The sequence below is a fragment of the Triturus cristatus genome, chromosome 6 (genome assembly GCF_964204655.1).
Source record: "Triturus cristatus chromosome 6, aTriCri1.1, whole genome shotgun sequence".
NCBI classification, from domain to species: Eukaryota; Metazoa; Chordata; class Amphibia; order Caudata; family Salamandridae; genus Triturus; species Triturus cristatus.
The window spans coordinates 1,023,022,438-1,023,035,721 of record NC_140589.1 but is presented as its reverse complement, the minus strand read 5'-3'; the positions used below and the strand labels follow the sequence as shown (position 1 = coordinate 1,023,035,721).

At 48.6% G+C, this 13,284-nt stretch overlaps 1 protein-coding gene across 4 annotated transcripts in view; it reads right to left on the bottom strand.

Moving 5' to 3' along the window:
- HINT3 (histidine triad nucleotide binding protein 3) overlaps positions 1–13,284 on the bottom strand; it is a 129,046-nt gene that overhangs the window by 92,411 nt on the left and 23,351 nt on the right. The gene's annotated exons all lie outside the window — the stretch shown is intronic.

Here is a 13,284-nt window from a genome sequence, read left to right as displayed (position 1 = left end):
GATAGGAATTTGCAATAGTTATCAATGGGCAGAAGTAACAAAGATTGTACTGTACTTTAGTGAAGGAGCAGCAAAGGTAACAAGACAGGTGAGGAATTAAGGTATGTTAAAAAGACTATTAAAAAGCACAATGCCTACAATTTTCTAGGCGCTGCTATCATATTAATATGTGTTTCCCTAATTTGGGAGCCCCATACTGGGATTGGGTCTTGTAACCTTCCCAGCACTCATCTGTACAGACAGCAAAACATGTACACCGTAGATGTGGGAGTTTCCTAAGATAGAGTATGTGGGGGTTTTACAGGTTGACATCATGATCAACAAGAGAAGAGAAAGATAGCAAGTGAGCACAATTGGGTATTTGTGGCCCTCAGGTCCTTGTGCCATTCCCTGAGAGACCGCAGCAACTGTCATAATAATTTAAGGGATTTGCATAGTATAAGAGGAGCAACAAAGCACTTCACATGAAACAACATTAAAAACTATCCAAGGGAGGAGGGAATGACGGAAGAGAAACAGATTAAGCTTTGCATTATATTGTGAACGAAGTGTGACCTAAAGTTTCTGGGTGGAGCAGAGTATTACATATAGTAGTTGTGAGAAGTTGGCCTGGTATATGATGTTCACTAGTTAAAGTGACCACCTTGTACCATGCCAAGCAACCCTTATGGTGTGGTTGTAAGTCAACCTTTTCGGACTAGCTGCCCTAGTGGTAGCGTAGGCTAAGCAGTCTTTGAGGCTAAACTCGTTAAAGCGTGTTAAGCAGGCTGTTTTACCAAATGTAACCCCCCTTTATACCAATGAAAGGACACCACACCGATATATATTCAAAATATATATGTATTTATTTCTCAAAGTATCCCCTAGACTCTTTATGAGCACAGGAGCACAAATCGTTAAACAAGACAATGTTATAATACACAGAAGTTGCACTTTATATGGATGGGCCCTGGTGGCCACTCAAACCATATACTAAAATAGTGGTATAAGTACCACGAACAGGAAAGGGAAAAGGCCTAGGGCCTCTAGAATCGCTGGGCCTACAAGGAGCTAACTTTAGTTAGTGACCAGGAGGTCCACGGGTTGCGTGTGCAGTGAGGAAAGTCACACGCGTGCTCCCATAGGTTTTCAATGGGTGCGTAAAAGTTAAAAAGTTACTGCAGAAAGGGTCTTCTGGATGGACTACGATCTCAAGATTCGAAACACAGACACTAGAGATGATTCCCTACACTTGGGCACCGGAGTGCCAGCTTTACCTCACCCACAGGAAGCGGGTGCATAGGTCTCGAAGTGCGTCGGGTTTCTTCTATCGATTCAATGGAGCCTGATGACAAAGATGCTGCAGGCGGTCGGTCCAGAAGAGCTGCGTTGGATCCAAGAGTGGATCGGAGTTGTAGAAGACCTGAAAGCAGAGGGGACAGTGTTCACAGTCACTAGCCAGTGACCGGCGTGGCACCAGGTAGGTACCAGGCGATGTCGGGTGCAAACAGGAGGTGAAGTGTAGCTTGTCTCCGCAGCCACGTGGTCCCTGAAGGTCGACGACGTCCAGGAGTCGAGTCACGAGCTGTCCCACGCAGGCTCTCGCTGTCGGCGGTGTCGGCGACTCGAAAGAAGCAAACAAGCCTTGGCAAAGGCAGGAGTCGTGGAAGTTCAAGAAAGCTGATTGTTCTGACCAGCAAGGTCAGAGGGGCTGCTCTTTTGGAGAGCAGCTAGGGCCAGTCTGGAGCAACCAGACCAGCGTCGTTGATTTTCAAATAGGTCGCCAAAATGGCCACTAGCCAACGGGCCAGGGACCGGGTAGGCGCGTCGAGATGCAAAGTGCAGAGGGGCCCCACGCAGATCGTGGAGATGCTGGAGGGCTCACCTTTGGTGCAGATGCTGCTCGGTGGTTGGGCTTCTCAGGACCCAAAGCACAACTTGGAGGGAGCCTCTGTTGTTGCGCTTGCAGCTTGTCGTCGGTCTTCCAAGATGGCTGGCTCCACGTGTCTCGGTGCCTCCACGGGTTCCTTCTTTGCAGGGACTGTGGATCGGGCGGTGAGAGGTCTGGAGGTCCAGGTCTTGTCGGGCTCTGGGCTCGGGCTCCGGCAGGAGGCGGCGGCAAAGCAGACGTCAAATAGCTGGTTGGTGCTTGCGTTAGCAAGATGGTCACTCCCTGACCATAGGGGAGATTTCCTTCAGTCCTCTGTGCAGCAGAGCGTCGAAGTTCCCGTCTTCTTCTTGTGGTTAAGTTGATTCCAGGATGTCTGAAGTCTTAGGACACAGCTCCTACCTTTAAGCGGATTCTAGGGGCCGGACTACCTGCTAGGTCCCTCCCTAAGGGTAGGACCAGGAAGGGGGGTGGTTACACCCCCAATCCTTTGTCCAGCTCGCCCCAGGTCCGGGGCTGGTGTGCCCCAGGACCGGTTTGAACTGGCATATGCACCGAGGCTCCTCGTGACCCTCAGGCATGTCTGATTCCATTCAAGCCCTACCTGACCAATACACAAAATCCTGTCTGGGGTGGTGCTCGCATCTCCCCTGGCAGGAAACCCTTTGTCCACGTCTCCCAAGCTGGAAGGACTCCCAGCAGCAGGAGGGCAGACTTGTGTCTGTGGTGGCAGCATCCATTTTGTGGAGCTGAGGCTATGTCTGATTTTACCCGGGTTTCAGGTACTGTACATGTCGTGTCCCTCTAGAAGGGTGGAATGCTAACCCCGTCGCCAGAATTGGCGAGGGGTTAGTATTCCAATTCGTATGACACCTTACTCGACATGTTTTGATAAAGCCAAACCAAAGATAGCATTTAACCGCGAGGTTCATAACGCACTTAAGAGTATATGGTATGACGATATCTGGAAACAGTAGAAGGAAGTGGTTCCGACCACTGCAGACAGGCTCAGCTCATGCCTGAGCACCATCTCACATGGAACCAAGCACTCTGCCTTCAGGATTGTTAAGGCCTGCCATAGTGGTGACTTATAGGTTAGCATGTGTCCCATTTAAGGTTAGGTATAGGTATACTACACCTAAGTAAGAGGTGGTTACACCAACTTACCCCAGCTGAGTGATCAGCCAGTTGTGTCAAATTTGTTAGGCCAAGCCTGGGGTGGCATAATACATGCTTCAGCCCCTGGCAGGCCTTAGATACACCAATGCCCTGGGTACCTAGTGTACACTGGTACAGGGGCTCACAGGGTGATCCACTTCCAATTGGTTATGCACCTAGGGTGCATAGTGTCAATTTAGTTAGAGAGAACAGCAGGCTGGGGGTCTGATTAGCAGGCCCACAGCCTCAATATGTCAAAAACCAGTGAAGCAAAAAGCAAAAATTTGGGGTGACCATAGGATAGCAGACCCTACTCTCCTACACAACCCCCCCCCCCCCCCCAAACGCAGGGACATTAAACTAGCCTTGACAAGTCTCGTCTTCATGTCCTAAGTGGAAGTACCTGGAGAGACCATCTGCATTCCCATGGTCTGTACCTGGCCGGTGCTCCACTGTAAAGTCCATACCCTGTAGGGAAATGGACCACCTAAGCAGTTTGGGGTTTTCACCCTTCATCTGATTTAGCCACAAGAGGGGCTTATGGTCGGTCTGAATCTTGAAGTGAGTGCCAAATAAGTATGGCCTCAGCTTCTTCAGGGCCCACACCACAGCAAAGGCCTCCCTCTCAATAGCTGACCAATTCTTCTCTCTGGGGGTCAACCTTCTGCTAATAAAAGCAATGGGTTGGTCTTGACCATCTACATTAAGTTGTGACAGTACAGCTCCCACACCCAACTCAGAAGCATCTGTTTGGACAATAAACTCTTTGGAGTAGTCAGGACTTTTCAGGATAGGTGCAGAGCACATGGCCTTCTTCAGGTCATCAAATGCCTTTTGACAGCTACTGTCCACTGAACCTTTTTGGGCATCTTTTTGGATGTCAGATCATTAAGAGGAGTCACAATGGACCCATAGTTCTTAACAAACTTCCTGTAGTATCCAGTCAAGCCCAAGAAATCTCGAACTTGAGTCTGGGTGGTTGGAGGGGACCAGTCCTTGATGGATTGTATCTTACTCTCCAGTGGTTGAACTTGGCCTCCACCTACAAGGTGGCCCAAATACACAACCTTACTCTGCCCTATCTGGCACTTAGTAGCCTTGATAGTGAGGCCTGCCTTTTGCAGAGCCTCAAGTACCTTCTTCAGGTGGATCAGGTGATCCTCCCAGGTGGAGCTAAAGACAGCAATGTCATCAAGATATGCTGCACAAAAGTCATCCAACCCAGTAAGGACTTGATTCACCAACCTTTGGAAGGTGGCAGGTGCATTCTTCAGACCAAAGGGCATCACCAAAAATTGATAGTGCCCACCTGGGGTTGAGAATGCTGTTTTGGCCTTAGACTCATCAGCTAATCTGATTTGCCAATAGCCAGCTGTCAAGTCAAATGTGCTCAAAAACTTAGCAGAAGCTAGTTTGTCTATGAGCTCATCTGCCCTTGGAATAGGATGTGCATCTGTCCTAGTGACAGCATTGAGTCCTCCGTAATCCACACAGAACCTCATCTCTCTCTTGCCATCTTTGGTGTGAGGTTTGGGGACCAGAACCACTGGGCTAGCCCAGGGACTCTCTGAGGGTTCAATGACACCCAGTTCCAGCATTTTGTGTACCTCAGCCTTTATACAGTCCCTGACGTGGTCAGGTTGTCTGTAAAGTTTGTTCTTTACAGGCAGACTGTCACCAGTGTCCACCACATGGGTACACCAGTCAGTTTGACTAGGTATCAAGGAAAACATGTGTTGAAATGATTGTAGAACCTGTCTACATTCACTTTGCTGATGATCAGTGAGGTTGCCTCCAAGGGTCACTCCTTCAACTGAGCCATCTTCAGGGTTCTGAGACAACAAGTCTGGGAGAGGGTCACTCTCTTCCTCCTGTCCCTCATCTGTAGCCATGAGCAAGCCCATGTCTGCCCTGTCAACATATGCTTTTAACCTGTTAACATGGAGTACCCTGTGGGGACTCCTGGGAGTTCCTAGGTCCACCAAGTAGGTGACCTCTCCCTTCTTTTCCAGGATTGTATGGGGTCCAGACCATTTGTCTTGGAGTGCTGCTGGGGCCACTGGCTCCAACACCCATACCTTCTGTCCTGGCTGAAACTCAACCAAGACAGCCTTTTGGTCATGCCAAGCTTTCTGTAAGGCCTGGCTTGCCTCAAGGTTTTTGGATGCCTTCTCCATATACTCAGCCATCCTGGAGCGGAGACCAAGTACATAGTCCACTATGTCTTGTTTAGGCTTTTTGAGAGGTAACTCCCATCCTTCCTTCACTAAACACAGTGGGCCTCTCACAGGGTGCCCAAACAACAATTCAAAGGGGCTGTAGCCAACTCCTTTTTGTGGGACCTCTCTGTAAGCAAACAGAAGGCAGGGTAGAAGGATGTCCCATCTTCGCCTGAGCTTTTCAGGTAATCCTTTGATCATACCCTTTAGGGTCTTGTTGAATCTCTCAACAAGCCCATTGCATTGTGGGTGATAAGGAGTGGTGAACTTGTAGTTGACACCACATTCCTTCCACATAGCTGTCAAGTATCCTGACATGAAGTTGGTACCTCTGTCAGAAACCACCTCCTTAGGAAACCCCACTCTGGAGAATACTCCCAGCAGGGCCCTGGCCACAACAGGAGCTGTAGTGGTCCCAAGGGGAATTGCCTCTGGATACCTGGTGGCATGATCCACTACCACTAGTATAAATCTGTGCCCAGATGCAGTGGGAGGATCCATGGGACCCACTATATCTATTCCCACTCTTTCAAAGGGGACCCCTACCACAGGTAGTGGTATTAGGGGGGCCTTTGTTGTGCCACCTGATTTGCCACTGGCTTGGCAGGTCACACAGGAGCGACAAAACTCCTTTGTATCTTCATTCATGTGAGGCCAGTGAAAGTGAGGGAAAAGCCTGTCCCAAGTCTTGTTCTGGCCTAAGTGTCCTGCTAGGGGAATATCATGGGCCAAGGTAAGAAGGAAGCCCCTAAATTGCAGAGGTATAACCAACCTCCTGGTTGCACCAGGGTTTTGGGTCTCTAGCCTCTGAATAAAGGAGCCCTTCATCCCAATACACTTTATGGGTACCTTGAGCATTCCCAGCAGCCTCAGCAGCAGCCAGCTGTCTGAGGGGTTCAAGAGATGGACAGGTTAACTGAGCCTGCCCCAAGTCAGCCCTGGAAGGTCCCCCTGTCCCCAGAAACTCAACCTGATCAGGTTCAAGCTCTTCAGGGACAGTTCCTTCAGGGTCCTCTAGATCATCTTCCTGGGAAGGCTGATCATCACCTTGAGGCAGGGGGGAAGGCACAGCCTTAACCCTCCTGTTCTTCTTCTTGGTAGGTGCTTGGTCCATTGTTCCAGGATCCAAGACCTGTGGTTCAGTAAGGCACTTTTTGGCCTGTGACCTGGTCACAGCAAGGACATGTGGTGATATACCTAACATCTCTGCATGTGTCCTGTACTCCACTTCTGACCATAGAGAACTATCTAGGTCATTGCCCAACAAACATTCTACTGGGAGGTCTGCACTAACCACAACCCTTTTGAGGCCAGTTACCCCTCCCCATGAGAAGTTAACAACTGCCACACTATGTGAAGTAGTGGCATTGCTGGCATTGGTCACCAGGTAGTTCTCACCTGGTATGTACTGTCCAGGATCCACAAAGCCTGGTGTCACCATAGTGACACTGGCACATGTGTCCCTGTAGGCTTGAGCCACTTTTTCATTAATTAAAGGAGTCTGTCTGTACTTGCCCAGGTTACTGGGGCCCACAGTCAGGGACAAATCCATGTCCCCATCACAGATCAAGACTGCCTGTGTCAGGGTTCTGTCTAAGTCAGAATCTCCTTCAGTTCCCATAGTGATTCCCACTACACCCTTTGTTTGGGGACCAACACTGCTAACAGTAGTACTGGGAGCAGGTGCCTTAGGGGCAACAGTGTTGGGGGCTCCACCCTTCCTTCAATCACTAGTCCAGTGAGTTGTATTCTTGCAATGTTTGCACCAGGGTTTCTTTGGACCTTCTTTCTTCTTCCCTTTAGGCTGGGACCCACCCTCGTTAGTACTAACTGTTGAAGACTTCTGGTCTTTAGATTTCTGATCTCCACCCTTTTGGTCTGCTTTCTTCTGATCACCCCCTTGGCCCTGGTTCTGGTTCTTTTGCTTAACCCTGGTTCTGACCCATTTGTCTGCCTTCTTTCCCAATTCTTGGGGAGAGGTCAGATCTGAGTCAACCAAGTGTTGATGCAGTTGCTGGTTCTGACAGTTATTTAAAATCTGTTCTCTCATCATCAAATTGTACAATCCTTTATAATCAGATACCTTACTTCCCAGCAACCAACCCTCCAAAGCCTTAGTGGCAAATTCAATGTATTCAGACCAGTCCTGAGTCTGTGTCTTCTGGGTGTCTCTGAACATTAACCTGTACTGTTCAGTGGTTAAGCCTAACCCATCAACTAGGACACTCTTCAGGACTCTGTAATTTCTGACATCCTCCTCTCTAACAGTGAGGAGTCTATCTCTGCCTCTTCCTTCAAAGGAGAGCCATAAGATTGCTGCCCACTGGTCTTCAGGAACCTTCTGCACTTTGCAGGCTCTCTCAAGAGCAGTCATCCATTTGTGGATGTCATCCCCACTTTTGTAGGGGGGGCACAACCTTGGACAGGTTCCTATTGTCAAAGACCCTATCTTTGTCCTTAGGGACAATGCTGCCACCAGTGGGTATAGACCCACTCTCTTTAGGTTGCCTAGCCTTGTTCAGTTTCTCTTCCATCAGGGCTACTTCCAGCTCCTGCTTCCTGATCCTCAGCTGGGCTTCCTGCATTCTGGCCTCATGCTCCCTCCTCTGAGGGGTGGTCATCCTTCTCCTGGAGTGACCTTGAGAGCCTCTAGAGGCATGAGAAGCATTAGATTCACCTGAGTGATTCCTTTGCCTCCCAAGCCCTGTGTTAAGTCCACTGGGGAGATCCAATGGGATGATCCCATTGTCAGTCCCCAATAGCCTTAGGTTAGCTGGGCTACGTATAACACTTGGCACTGGGCTAGTACAACCTTCATCCTCACTACCTTCTGTATCAGTACCCTTCTCACTTTCATCCTCTGTAGTATGATTCTCATCTAAGGGGTGACTTATGGAAAGGGGTACCTCAGTAGCATTTTCAGAAGGGGGGGCCTCCTGTTCCAGTCCCTAAGGGGCCTAACCGGGAGGCTTTCTTGAGAGCTCTCTGATCTTCATCAGCCTGTAAAAGCTCTTTGAGTTCAGCAGAAGTAGGGTTCTTGGGCTGTTTAAGGCCCCTGATATTTGCCAACTGCCTGAGCTCATTTTGATTTAGGGTAGTAAAGAGAGTTGGTGCCCTCTGGGGGTCACTCTCAACAGAGATGGGTACCTTGGACCCCTCTGCCCCCTCCATTGCTCTTAAGTGTGGGTGGATGTGTTGCAATCTACCTACACTTGGGTTTACCTACTAAACCCATCTAGTAGTTGTAGTCAGGGTGTGCTACTCCCTTTGCTCTACAACAACTAAGTTCAGTAGAACTTAAGTATATCTATCTTGTTTTATATGTACCTACAGGTACCTATGTGATCTTTCAATTGGTAACCAAGAGATTACAATGGTAAAACACAGCAAGCTCAAATCCAACCGCTGCTCACCAATGTGAGAAGTTGGCCTGGTATATGATGTTCACTAGTTAAAGTGACCACCTTGTACCATGCCAAGCAACCCTTATGGTGTGGTTGTAAGTCAACCTTTTCGGACTAGCTGCCCTAGTGGTAGCGTAGGCTAAGCAGTCTTTGAGGCTAAACTCGTTAAAGCGTGTTAAGCAGGCTGTTTTACCAAGTGTAACCCCCCTTTATACCAATGAAAGGACACCACACCGATATATATTCAAAATATATATGTATTTATTTCTCAAAGTATCCCCTAGACTCTTTATGAGCACAGGAGCACAAATCGTTAAACAAGACAATGTTATAATACACAGAAGTTGCACTTTATATGGATGGGCCCTGGTGGCCACTCAAACCATATACTAAAATAGTGGTATAAGTACCACGAACAGGAAAGGGAAAAGGCCTAGGGCCTCTAGAATCGCTGGGCCTACAAGGAGCTAACTTTAGTTAGTGACCAGGAGGTCCACGGTTTGCGTGTGCAGTGAGGAAAGTCACACGCGTGCTCCCATAGGTTTTCAATGGGTGCGTAAAAGTTAAAAAGTTACTGCAGAAAGGGTCTTCTGGATGGACTACGATCTCAAGATTCGAAACACAGACACTAGAGATGATTCTCTACACTTGGGCACCGGAGTGCCAGCTTTACCTCACCCACAGGAAGCGGGTGCATAGGTCTCGAAGTGCGTCGGGTTTCTTCTATCGATTCAATGGAGCCTGATGACAAAGATGCTGCAGGCGGTCGGTCCAGAAGAGCTGCGTTGGATCCAAGAGTGGATCGGAGTTGTAGAAGACCTGAAAGCAGAGGGGACAGTGTTCACAGTCACTAGCCAGTGACCGGCGTGGCACCAGGTAGGTACCAGGCGATGTCGGGTGCAAACAGGTGGTGAAGTGTAGCTTGTCTCCGCAGCCACGTGGTCCCTGAAAGTCGACGACGTCCAGGAGTCGAGTCACGAGCTGTCCCACGCAGGCTCTCGCTGTCGGCGGTGTCGGCGACTCGAAAGAAGCAAACAAGCCTTGGCAAAGGCAGGAGTCGTGGAAGTTCAAGAAAGCTGATTGTTCTGACCAGCAAGGTCAGAGGGGCTGCTCTTTTGGAGAGCAGCTAGGGCCAGTCTGGAGCAACCAGACCAGCGTCGTTGATTTTCAAATAGGTCGCCAAAATGGCCACTAGCCAACGGGCCAGGGACCGGGCAGGCGCGTCGAGATGCAAAGTGCAGAGGGGCCCCACGCAGATCGTGGAGATGCTGGAGGGCTCACCTTAGGTGCAGATGCTGCTCGGTGGTTGGGCTTCTCAGGACCCAAAGCACAACTTGGAGGGAGCCTCTGTTGTTGCGCTTGCAGCTTGTCGTCGGTCTTCCAAGATGGCTGGCTCCACGTGTCTCGGTGCCTCCACGGGTTACTTCTTTGCAGGGACTGTGGATCGGGCGGTGAGCGGTCTGGAGGTCCAGGTCTTGTCGGGCTCTGGGCTCGGGCTCCGGCAGGAGGCGGCGGCAAAGCAGACGTCAAATAGCTGGTTGGTGCTTGCGTTAGCAAGATGGTCACTCCCTGACCATAGGGGAGATTTCCTTCAGTCCTCTGTGCAGCAGAGCATCGAAGTTCCCGTCTTCTTCTTGTGGTTAAGTTGATTCCAGGATGTCTGAAGTCTTAGGACACAGCTCCTACCTTTAAGCGGATTCTAGGGGCCGGACTACCTGCTAGGTCCCTCCCTAAGGGTGGGACCAGGAAGGGGGGTGGTTACACCCCCAATCCTTTGTCCAGCTCGCCCCAGGTCCGGGGCTGGTGTGCCCCAGGACCGGTTTGAACTGGCATATGCACCGAGGCTCCTCGTGAGCCTCAGGCATGTCTGATTCCATTCAAGCCCTACCTGACCAATACACAAAATCCTGTCTGGGGTGGTGCTCGCACCTCCCCTGGCAGGAAACCCTTTGTCCACGTCTCCCAAGCTGGAAGGACTCCCAGCAGCAGGAGGGCAGACTTGTGTCTGTGGTGGCAGCATCCATTTTGTGGAGCTGAGGCTATGTCTGATTTTACCCGGGTTTCAGGTACTGTACATGTCGTGTCCCTCTAGAAGGGTGGAATGCTAACCCCGTCGCCAGAATTGGCGAGGGGTTAGTATTCCAATTCGCATGACACCTTCTCGACATGTTTTGATAAAGCCAAATCAGAGATAGCATTTAACCGCGAGGTTCATAATGCACTTAAGAGTATATGGTATGACGATATCTGGAAACAGTAGAAGGAAGTGGTTCCGACCACTGCAGACAGGCTCAGCTCATGCCAGAGCACCATCTCACATGGAACCAAGCACTCTGCCTTCAGGATTGTTAAGGCCTGCCATAGGAGTGACTTATAGGTTAACATGTGTCCCATTTAAGGTTAGGTATAGGTATACTACACCTAAGTAAGAGGTGGTTACACCAACTTACCCCAGCTGAGTGATCAGCCAGTTGTGTCAAATTTGTTAGGCCAAGCCTGGGGTGGCATAATACATGCTTCAGCCCCTGGCAGGCCTTAGATACACCAATGCCCTGGGTACCTAGTGTACACTGGTACAGGGGCTCACAGGGTGATCCACTTCCAATTGGTTATGCACCTAGGGTGCATAGTGTCAATTTAGTTAGAGAGAACAGCAGGCTGGGGGTCTGATTAGCAGGCCCACAGCCTCAATATGTCAAAAACCAGTGAAGCAAAAAGCAAAAATTTGGGGTGACCATAGGATAGCAGACCCTACTCTCCTACAGTAGTTTACACCCCTATTGAAGATGTTAAGTTCTCCCAATCAGATCACGTTACTAGGGCCCTTTTGGGCTGCATGGCTGGTATGGTGGATTTTGCAAGTGGAAAGTTCGGAGGACTGATAGTATGTGAATCCTAATGTGTAGCTTAAGGAGTTACCTGCAAGCTTCATCCTGGATTCTCTGTAGATTGAGAAGATATTAAAGAGGGGACCAATACTCAGGCCACTGGTGGGAATGAATTATTGTGATAGTGGTGTGCACTCTTTTTGGGAAACCTGGGTAATCCGATGTAGGAACCACACCATGTAGAAATTTCTATTGCTAACTTGATTTACTTGTGCTGTAAAAGACTGGAGTACATAATCACTTGCAGGTTTGTTACTTGTGCTGAGGGGTTGAGTGGTGGATATAGTTGTTGTAGCCAAATATTTGAAAATGATCCATTTCCCTAATAAGAGTATTTTAGTGCAAGGTATTTAGCTTGAGGTGACTCAACAGCACTGAGAGGAGGTACTCGATGAAACCACAGGAGTGGAGCTTTGATGGATGTTCAAATCTGGTTCGAGCTTTGAGGGATATCCACAACGAACAGGAATCACGTGGTGGAGGAGGATGTCAGTGATATGATAAGAGATGTGCTCATAAGGAAGAGGCAATACAGTGCAGGGCAATACTCTGTATTTTTATGTTGTCATGTCTTTGTAATACTGTAAGGGAACGCAGAAGAGAAAACTAATAACAGTACTGTTGCGATTCCATTTCAATCAAAAGTAATTTTGATATGGCCTCATGTGGCAATCAACTTGGCTCCAGGGCAGCAACAAAAACACAATCCACTTTGGTAGTCCAGTAGGTTGTTTCCTTTAATGAAAGCTGATACGTGACTGAAAGAAGATCACCCAATGAGTTTGACTACAAAAGATTAATTGGCTAGTGGTATAATAGTTCTAAGAATCAGATTGGCATTCCTTACAATTTTAGAATACGTCTCAGTTAGTCATAGAGCTCTTAAACTGTTTGTTAATATTCCCAGCACAGAGGAATGGTTAAATACTCGGGGCGGGGTGGTGGCTTACCCACTAACGAGGATGTTCTTGAATAAAAGTGCTGGCTAGGAGTCTGCTGGCGATTCTTCCGAGAACTAAACCCTGGTAAGGATGGTGAAATCATTGAAGGACAGGGGGTTCAAGAACAGTAACCTTGTTCATTGGCTGGTTTGGGCGGTCAAAAGTGAGGCTGCGGGGAATGTTGGGGGAGGATTTTATGGGGATGGGGAGGGATATTGCTTATTTTTGTTATCCTTTTATTTCAATTTCAATGGCTTGTTTCTTTGCTTAATACAAATCAAAAATATTATAAACATAAAAGTAAGGATGAACTGATTGAATAATTCACATTCGTTTTTTTGTTAATATATTTTTCAATTTTCCTTTTGAGATTAAGTTATGTGCTAAAGTTCTTCAGAGTGAGTGGCATTGAAGATGCTGCATTTTGGGTTCTGGAGTTCTAGAAATATTTTGTGACATTCCTTTGATGGGCAAGTAGATGCTGTAATGAAGAGAAAGTTCAGGCTTGTCGCTTATAGTGACATTATACATTTTGGAGCACCACTGGACTGCTAATTTGTCATTATGGTTGTGGTTGTTGTGAGAAAGTGCCCTCTTTCTGAATGGTTGTCCCCACTTTTTGCTAAACTGCAGATGTGCTTTAACTGTGTGCCCTGGGCTCCTGCCAATCTTTCCCTGAAGCTGCATTGAAAACAAAACCCAATTGGCATCTCTAGCCACAGGTCAGCCCCTGGTAAATGGTACCACAGGTACCCAGGGCACTGTGACCAGGGAAGATCTCTAAGGACTGCAGCACTTATTGTGCCA